Source organism: Lathyrus oleraceus, chromosome 6 (genome assembly GCF_024323335.1).
Source record: "Lathyrus oleraceus cultivar Zhongwan6 chromosome 6, CAAS_Psat_ZW6_1.0, whole genome shotgun sequence".
Lineage (NCBI taxonomy): Eukaryota > Viridiplantae > Streptophyta > Magnoliopsida > Fabales > Fabaceae > Lathyrus > Lathyrus oleraceus.
In genome coordinates this window covers 292,158,172-292,166,220 of record NC_066584.1, presented here as the reverse complement: position 1 = coordinate 292,166,220, position 8,049 = coordinate 292,158,172, and the positions used below count along the sequence as shown (strand labels likewise).

At 34.3% G+C, this 8,049-nt stretch overlaps 1 pseudogene; it reads left to right on the top strand.

Moving 5' to 3' along the window:
* Nucleotides 1-1,698: 1,698 nt before the first annotated feature.
* Nucleotides 1,699-1,798, top strand: LOC127098975 (uncharacterized; annotated as a pseudogene).
* Nucleotides 1,799-8,049: the final 6,251 nt, after the last annotated feature.

The following is an 8,049-nucleotide window of genomic DNA, read 5'->3' as shown; positions in this document are numbered from 1 at the left end:
GTTTCTTTTATGCACTCGTCGATGATATCCATGAAGTAACATGTGTCATCTATTGCAGGTGCTTTCAAAAATTTGGAAAGAATGAACTCAATTTTCTCTTCTCCTACTTCGAAAGTGAGTCGTCCTCGTTTTACGTCTATGATAGCACCGGCGGTTGCTAAGAAGGGTCTTCCCAGTATAATGGGGGTAACTTCATCTTCTCTTATGTCCATAATTATAAAGTCGGTGGGAATGTAGAATTGACCTATGCGCACGGGAACGTTTTCAAGAATTCCTACGGGATATCTAACGAAATGATCTGCTAATTGCACAGACATTTTAGTTGGTCTTAATTCTCCCATTTCCAGTTTCTTGCATATGGACAAGGGCATAACACTGATACCGGCTCCTAAATCGCATAGAGCTTTGTCTATGACAAATTTTCCTATGTGACAGGGTATATAGAAACTACCAGGATCTTTAAGTTTAGGAGGCATATTCTGGATTATAGCGCTACACTCAGCAGTGAGTGTAACGGTTTCGCTATCCTCAAGTTTCCTTTTATTAGAAATAATTTCTTCTAAGAACTTAGCATATGAGGGCATCTGTGTAATAGCTTCTGTAAAAGGAATGGTGACGTTTAGTTGTTTCAGTAGGTCAACAAATTTTTTAAATTGGCCCGCGTCTTTGGTTTTAATTAGCCTCTGAGGATAAGGGATAGGTGGTTTATAAGGCGGTGGAGGTACATAAGGTTCCTTCTTTTCTACGGTTTCCTTATTACTCTCTTCCTTTTCCTTAGGTTTATTTTCTTCCTCAGTTGACTTTTTAGAGTTTTGGTTTTCAATTGTTGGATCAGATGGTCCTTCTACCTTTGTTCCACTTCTCAATATAATTGCATGAGCGTGGCTTTTCAGGTTAGGTTGGGGTTGTCCAGGAAATGTACCAGTTGGGGCAGCAGTAGGCGCTTGTTGTTGAGCTACTTGTGAGATTTGTGTTTCCAGCATTTTGTTATGGGTAGCCAGGGCATCTACTTTACTTGCTAGTTGTTTAATTTGTTCGTTAGTGTGTACATTCTGGTTTAAGAAATCTTTATTGGTTTGCTGTTGAGAAGCTATGAAGTTCTCCATCATGATTTCCAAGTTGGATTTCCTAGGAACGTTATTGTTAGGCGTAGATGGGGTCGGCTTTTGATATCCAGGAGGTATAGCTGGGGCTTGACTGGGAGCCTGTCCTGGTGCGTATAAAGCATTATTACTCTTATATGAAAAATTAGGATGGTTCTTCCAGTTTGAGTTATAGGTATGCGAGTAAGGATTTCCTTGAGCATAGTTCACTTGCTCTGCTTGGATTCCTGTTAGGAGTTGACAATCTGTAGGAGTGTGACCTTGGATTCCACAGACTTCGCAATTTTGAGTTACGGCAACCACGGTGGCTGGAGGTGATACATTTAAACTTTCAATTTTCTGGGCAAGAGCATCCACTTTTGCATTAACATGATCAAGGCTACTTATCTCGTACATGCCAGTTTTCGTTTGAGGTTTTTCTACCATTGTTCTTTCGCTTCCCCACTGATAGTGGTTTTGGGCCATGCTTTCGATAAGTTGATAAGCGTCAGCGTAAGGTTTATCCATAAGCGCACCACCTGCGGCGGCGTCTATCGTTAATCTTGTGTTGTATAAGAGACCATTATAGAAGGTATGAATTACTAACCAGTCCTCTAAACCATGGTGTGGACAAAGTCTCATCATGTCTTTGTATCTTTCCCAGGCTTCGAAAAGAGACTCGTTATCTTTCTGTTTAAATCCATTTATCTGGGCTCACAACATAGCTGTTTTGCTTGGAGGAAAATATCGGGCAAGAAAGACTTTCTTCAACTCATTCCATGTGGTGACTGAGTTGGAAGGAAGAGACTGGAGCCATCTTCTAGCTTTATCCCTTAACGAGAAAGGAAAGAGACGAAGTCGAATTGCCTCTGAAGTGACACCATTAGCTTTAACAGTATCAGCGTATTGGACAAATACGGATAAATGAAGGTTTGGATCCTTGGTAGGATTTCCAGAGAATTGATTCTGTTGCACTGCTTGTAACAACGAAGGTTTAAGTTCGAAGTTGTTTGCTTCGATTGCGAGTGGAGCAATACTCGAATGCGGCTCATCTTGCGATGGAGCGGCGTAATCTCGAAGGGCACGAGCTGGTTCTGTCATCTCGGGTATCGGCGAAGGAAGAAGATTTTTGAGATCAGGAATTTCGATTGGAGGAAGATTGTTTGCTGCACGATACTCTCGAATTCGTCATAAGACTCAGAGATATCGTTCAACGTCGTTGATTCGTAAGTAGTACGGTTCGCCTTGTGAGCGAGTATGTGGCATACAAATCAACGAAAAACAAGGGAAAAAAGTAAAAATTGCCTTAGTCTCTACAGCGTAACAGAAGAGTTACGATATCGACTAAATAAAAGTCCCCGGCAACGGCGCCAAAAACTTGATCGCGACTTTATGAGTCTATTGGGGTATTAACTGCAAGTGCACAGTCTAATCGCGCAGTAATAAAAGATATCGATCCCACAGGGACTTAATGAATCGATATACCGTTTTTCTAGGGTTACTTCGTAAAGCTAAGGCGGATGATCCTTTGATGATTAGGGGGGAAAGTAAAACTAAAATGAGATCTAGATTAAATATCAAATAACGCGGATATCGGTATGTAGTTCGTCGTAATTAGGGAATCAAATCTTCGTTGGTTTCTTAGTCTTAAAATAAATCTTTTCATTAGACACTATTGATTAAAAGCCTTTTCTCAAACTCTCGCTCTGTTGAATAGACTATGATTTTATATTAACGTACGCTCTCACTATTTAGTTAAGTCCAAAACCACTTTTTGAAAACAATAGAATCTGTAGAAACTCTTTTTAAGAAAATGCTAACCATTTAAACACCCTTGTCTCAAACTCTCGCTCTATTGACTTAGATTATATGATTAACTTAAATGCTTAACTCTCGTCCTCACATTTAACCTTTAAAAATACTTTTTGAAAATGATTAGAATTTAATTAACTCTAAAAATTGCTTTCGCCCTGATTTAAAGTTAGTGTCCAATTTACACTGTCCAGTTAAAAGCGCAAACCGTCGTTCTATTGATTTTAACTTCTTTATGCTTTTTACTCTCGTACAAAAACTTTGGTATTAACTCTGTAAATTGAGACCATAAAAAGAGTGATTATGTTTTTAAATAAATTTAAACCAACTTAGTTCTGATTCCTTCATTCCGCTTACTTTACATACCGATATCTAAGTTTATTTAGCCGGACATGCTAAACAAGCCTAAACAATAATTATACTTAAATACAGCCATATCAGACAGACAGTATAGATAAACAGCAGTACAGAGCATATATAAATTAAAACAATAAATTGATGAACCTGTAAAATTAATAGAAATCTTGATTGTTCCTAGCTCGTCACACCTTGTGTGGCGGTCGTCACAGCATCACAGCGCCTCTCCTTGTAGTTGTGGGTTGGGCTTTAGTGGATTGCTTTTTATCCTCTTTTTACACCTCCTTTTCTTTCTTTTTCACGTATGCTTCAAATAATTTTACCTAAAATAAATAGAAGGAAAATACCAAGTAATATCGGATGATATGAAATAAATCGAAACAAATAATAATATAATTTAATTAAATCGAGTCCAAAAATGTGATATTATTTCGTGTTATCATCCTCCCACTGATTCCTTTGGAAATAAAATCCTTTTCTAAGAAAACTCTAGTTCGAGCGACAAACACTTTGCCCTCAGAAGGATTGTAGAAGTAATACCCTCTTGTTTCTTTAGGATACCCCATAAATAAGCATTTGTCAGATTTGGGCTCAAGCTTAGTTGAAATTTGTCGTTTCACATAAACTTCGCAACCCCAAATCTTCATGTAAGACATATGTGGTTTCTTACCACTCCATATCTCATATGGTGTCTGTAACACGGTGGGAGAACTGACTTTAGTTAAATGTTGCGAATAGCAAGAGTCGCCACCGACTTTTATTTTATCCAAAAGGAAAGGACATAAAAGAACAGGAAAGACCTTAAAAAGATTTTGAGTTCGGGGGGTAGGTTATACAAAGGGAAGGTATTAGCACCCTTTATATCCATGGTTATCCATGGGCTCTTAGTTACTTAGCTCACTTTGTTTGTTTGCAAGAGTGTAGTGTGTGATTAGAAAAATTTCTTTAAGTACTCTGTAATGGCCCTCGTATGGGTGTATGCAAAGCCTAGTTTAGAAATTGTGAGGTGTAAAAGTAATTTTGAAAAGTGTGAGCAAGTAACTATGAGATACCTACCCTAGATTAAGTCTTTCGTGTTCTCGTATATTCTTTCAATGGTAAGACTGTCCCTATTATTAAGGAATAGGTAGTCATTACCTTGGATGTGTTTAAGGGACGGGCGTAGGGTCATCGTATGGTCAATGAAGGCAACATAAGGGGTGTCTTTAGCAACTCGTAGGGACTATCATCATATTTACCGAAGGGACAAGATCATTATATCGTAGGCAACCTCGTAGGGACTTGATCTTTTAAGTTTATAGGGACTTGATGATTTTTCTGTTTGAAGGGACTTTGCTTAAGACACCCCTATTTTCGAGGGACTTGACCATTTAAAGAAGGCAACCAAGAGGAATACCCTAGGAAGTACAGATGGCGATCAAAGATCGACTGACGTGTGTGAGTGTTATTTTTCAGATATTTGTCTTGAATTTAATTTTCTAAGTTCAATTATTTACAGTTAGTTTTTTTGCACTCCCTAAATTACTAACCACGCAATAAATATTTACAAAAATAAAAGCAAGAAAAATAAATTCCTAAACTATTACATGGCTATGGGACAGATACATAATAATCAGGCGAGAAAGAATAAATTTACAACCTATACATTTGTTCCTAATATTATAAATAAAACAAAATTAAAATAAGGAAAATAATGAAGCAAAAATAGAATAGATAAAAGCAAATAATAATAAAATAATAAATAAACAATGGTAATAAAGCAATAATAAAATAACAATAATAATAAAGTGATAATAAAAAGGTTAGAATTTTAAAAGAAATTATTTTAAGTTAAACAAGTTAGATTTTTTTAGAAGTTATTAGAAAAATATGAGTTTAAAATAAATTAGTAATAATAAAAGAATTTAAAATATATTAATGTACAAATTATAAAATAAAAGAGTTATATGAAAAATATTAAGTTAGTTATTTACAAAATAAATAAAGATTATAGAAAATATCAAATTATTAGATTAATAGGTTTATTATTATTATTCAATTAGAAAAATGGTCAATTAGATTTTATTTACAAAATATATAAGGATTTATTATTATAAGTAAGTAATAAAAAAAGTTATTAAAATAGTTAGTATTTATTATTTATTTACAAAAAAAATATAAAGGTTATAGAAAAATATTAAATAATTAATTTAGTAGGTTTTCACGCCCTACATTACTAAACCACGCAGTTAATATAGGATCAATGACAGCAATTTAAATGGCAGAAAAATAAATGGCAGAAAAATAAAATGGCAGAAAATAAATGGCAGAAAATAAAATCCTAATTATTACAACGCTTTGGTGCAGTTACATAATAAAGATGGCGAAAAGTAAAACTAAAAATATTACAAGTTAAAACTTAAAATATTACAAGGGCGAAGCAGTTACAGTGTATGAATAACATAACTATGAGCGAAAATAGGAAATAATAATAAGGTTTGTTAAGGTTTAAGAAAAGGTTTATGGTTTAGAGGAAATAACACGGTTAAAGTTTTAGTTTTGAAATTTAGAGTTTGTGGCGAAATTGTCAGGGTTTAGGAAAAATCAGGGTAGTTAGTTATGAAAAAAAATGTGCAGATCTAAATATATGTATATATAAAAAAAAATATGAATTAAAAAAAACAACGGCGTTGCTAGCGCAAAATTGCGATCATCGCAACTGGATCGGATAACACAAATGTCACGCCTCATACACGTATATGTGAAAACGGCGTATTGACACGATCCGATCCGAAAACATAATCAAATTATAACATAAAATAGAAATATATACATATTTAACACACTAGTTACATATTATAAATTATATGTTATATGATCCATATGCATTTTTATTAACAACAAAATTATTATTATATTATATTATATATTATGAGACATGTAAAACTTATATAAAAACAAACACATCAAATACATAATACAATGAACCAAATTATTATACATGTTATATTTATGTGCGTAAAAAAGCAAAACGGCGATATCCTGATATATTTAACCAAACCGCATGTATCTGGAATACATAACACAGTCACACATATGAACATGTATTTGAAACACAATAACAAATATATCAACAAAATAGATAAAGTATATATCATATATAAACTATTACAAAACTGTGTGTACGATAGTATAGATCAGCCACTCTCAGTTTCTCTTTTTTGTTCTGTCTTTCGGCCTCTCTCTATCGGTCATGCTAATAAATATATATAGGAACAAATTAGGTTAATGATAATGGGTCTAAGTTTATTTTGAAACCCAATATTAAATTAAAAACTGAATAAAGTTAAATAATTAAAATAGTTAAAATTAAAATAAAAACTAATTAACCTATTTATTTATTCTAGACCCAATATAAAAATAAATAGACTCAAAAAAAATAAAAGTCGGGCACCAAAATGCTCGAAAAAATAAAATGAACACGTCAAAATAATCAGCGCGAAATAAATGACTCGGAAAAATACAGCGTTTGGTCGGATTTTGAAATAAAAATTATGACCGTTTAAACCGCTCAGACTGATCAACATATGACCAAAAATAGTCGTAAAAATATTTTTAGCATGTCAAATTAAACCACGTGAACCGCAGATTAATGTTACCGACATTTGCAAACTTAAACTTGACATTTTTTCGTTGACTAATTTTAGGCACAGTTAAAAAGTTAATTTGACCAGTCTGTTTGTAAATTCCGAGAAATTATTCCGGCTAATATTAAGACAGAAAAAAAAATGTTATGCTATGAAGATGATGCAAATGAATGTGAAACAAAAAAATTGGTTAGAGTTAAAAATAGAGGGCAAATTTTGAGGTGCAACAGCTGCCCCTGTTCAATTTTCTGAAACCTGAGGAGTTAGATTGGCCTGTGTGTCATTCGTGACTTGGAAGGTTGAAGGGGATTGAACACAAAAGCCCAAAAATTTGCACTCGCCGGTGCGTAAAGTAACATTGATGACTAGTTGTATATGCTTAAGTGGGCTTGAAGATGCCACTTGGAAGAACTGGAGATGGGCTTATAGATGCCATCCATAATATCAGGAGGTGATAATATCTTGATGTTGATACTAGATATCAGTACTAGGTCTTCGTATAGGCCGTCTCTGAATCGTATCTAAGAACATACTTTTAATTTAAGTGTCAGAACCAAATCTTCGTGGCGATTTCTTTCTGAATTAAGTATCAGCACTAGACTTTCGTATAGATCGTTTCTGAACTGTTTTGAATTGTTGAATAGACCAGTAGAAATAAATCTTCATGATGATTATCTCTTCTGGAAATATCCTGGATTAGGGAATAGATCTTCGTATAGACCGTTTGCCTACTATCCAAGAACAAAAGAATATCAGGATTAAATCTTCTGAAAATATCCTGGACTAGGGAATAGATCTTCGTATAGACCGTTTCCCTACTATCCGAGGACAAAAGAGTATCAGGATTAACTCTCCTGAAAACATCCTGGACTAGGGAATAGATCTTCGTATAGACCGTTTGCCTACTATCCAAGGACACCTTGAGTAATGATTAAGTATCAACACTAGATCTTCGTATAGATCGTTTCTGACCTGTTGTGAATTGTTGATAGTATTTTATCTGTATATAACCATCCTGCAAGGAAAAGGTTAGTTTATGCAATATGTATGCATGCATGGTATGGTGCATCTAAGTAAATGTACTATGCACTTATGGATATGCTATGGTATGATGTAAGTGATGTATGTATGAATCATACGGCCTGAAGCGTCCGGATATCTTTGTATAACAA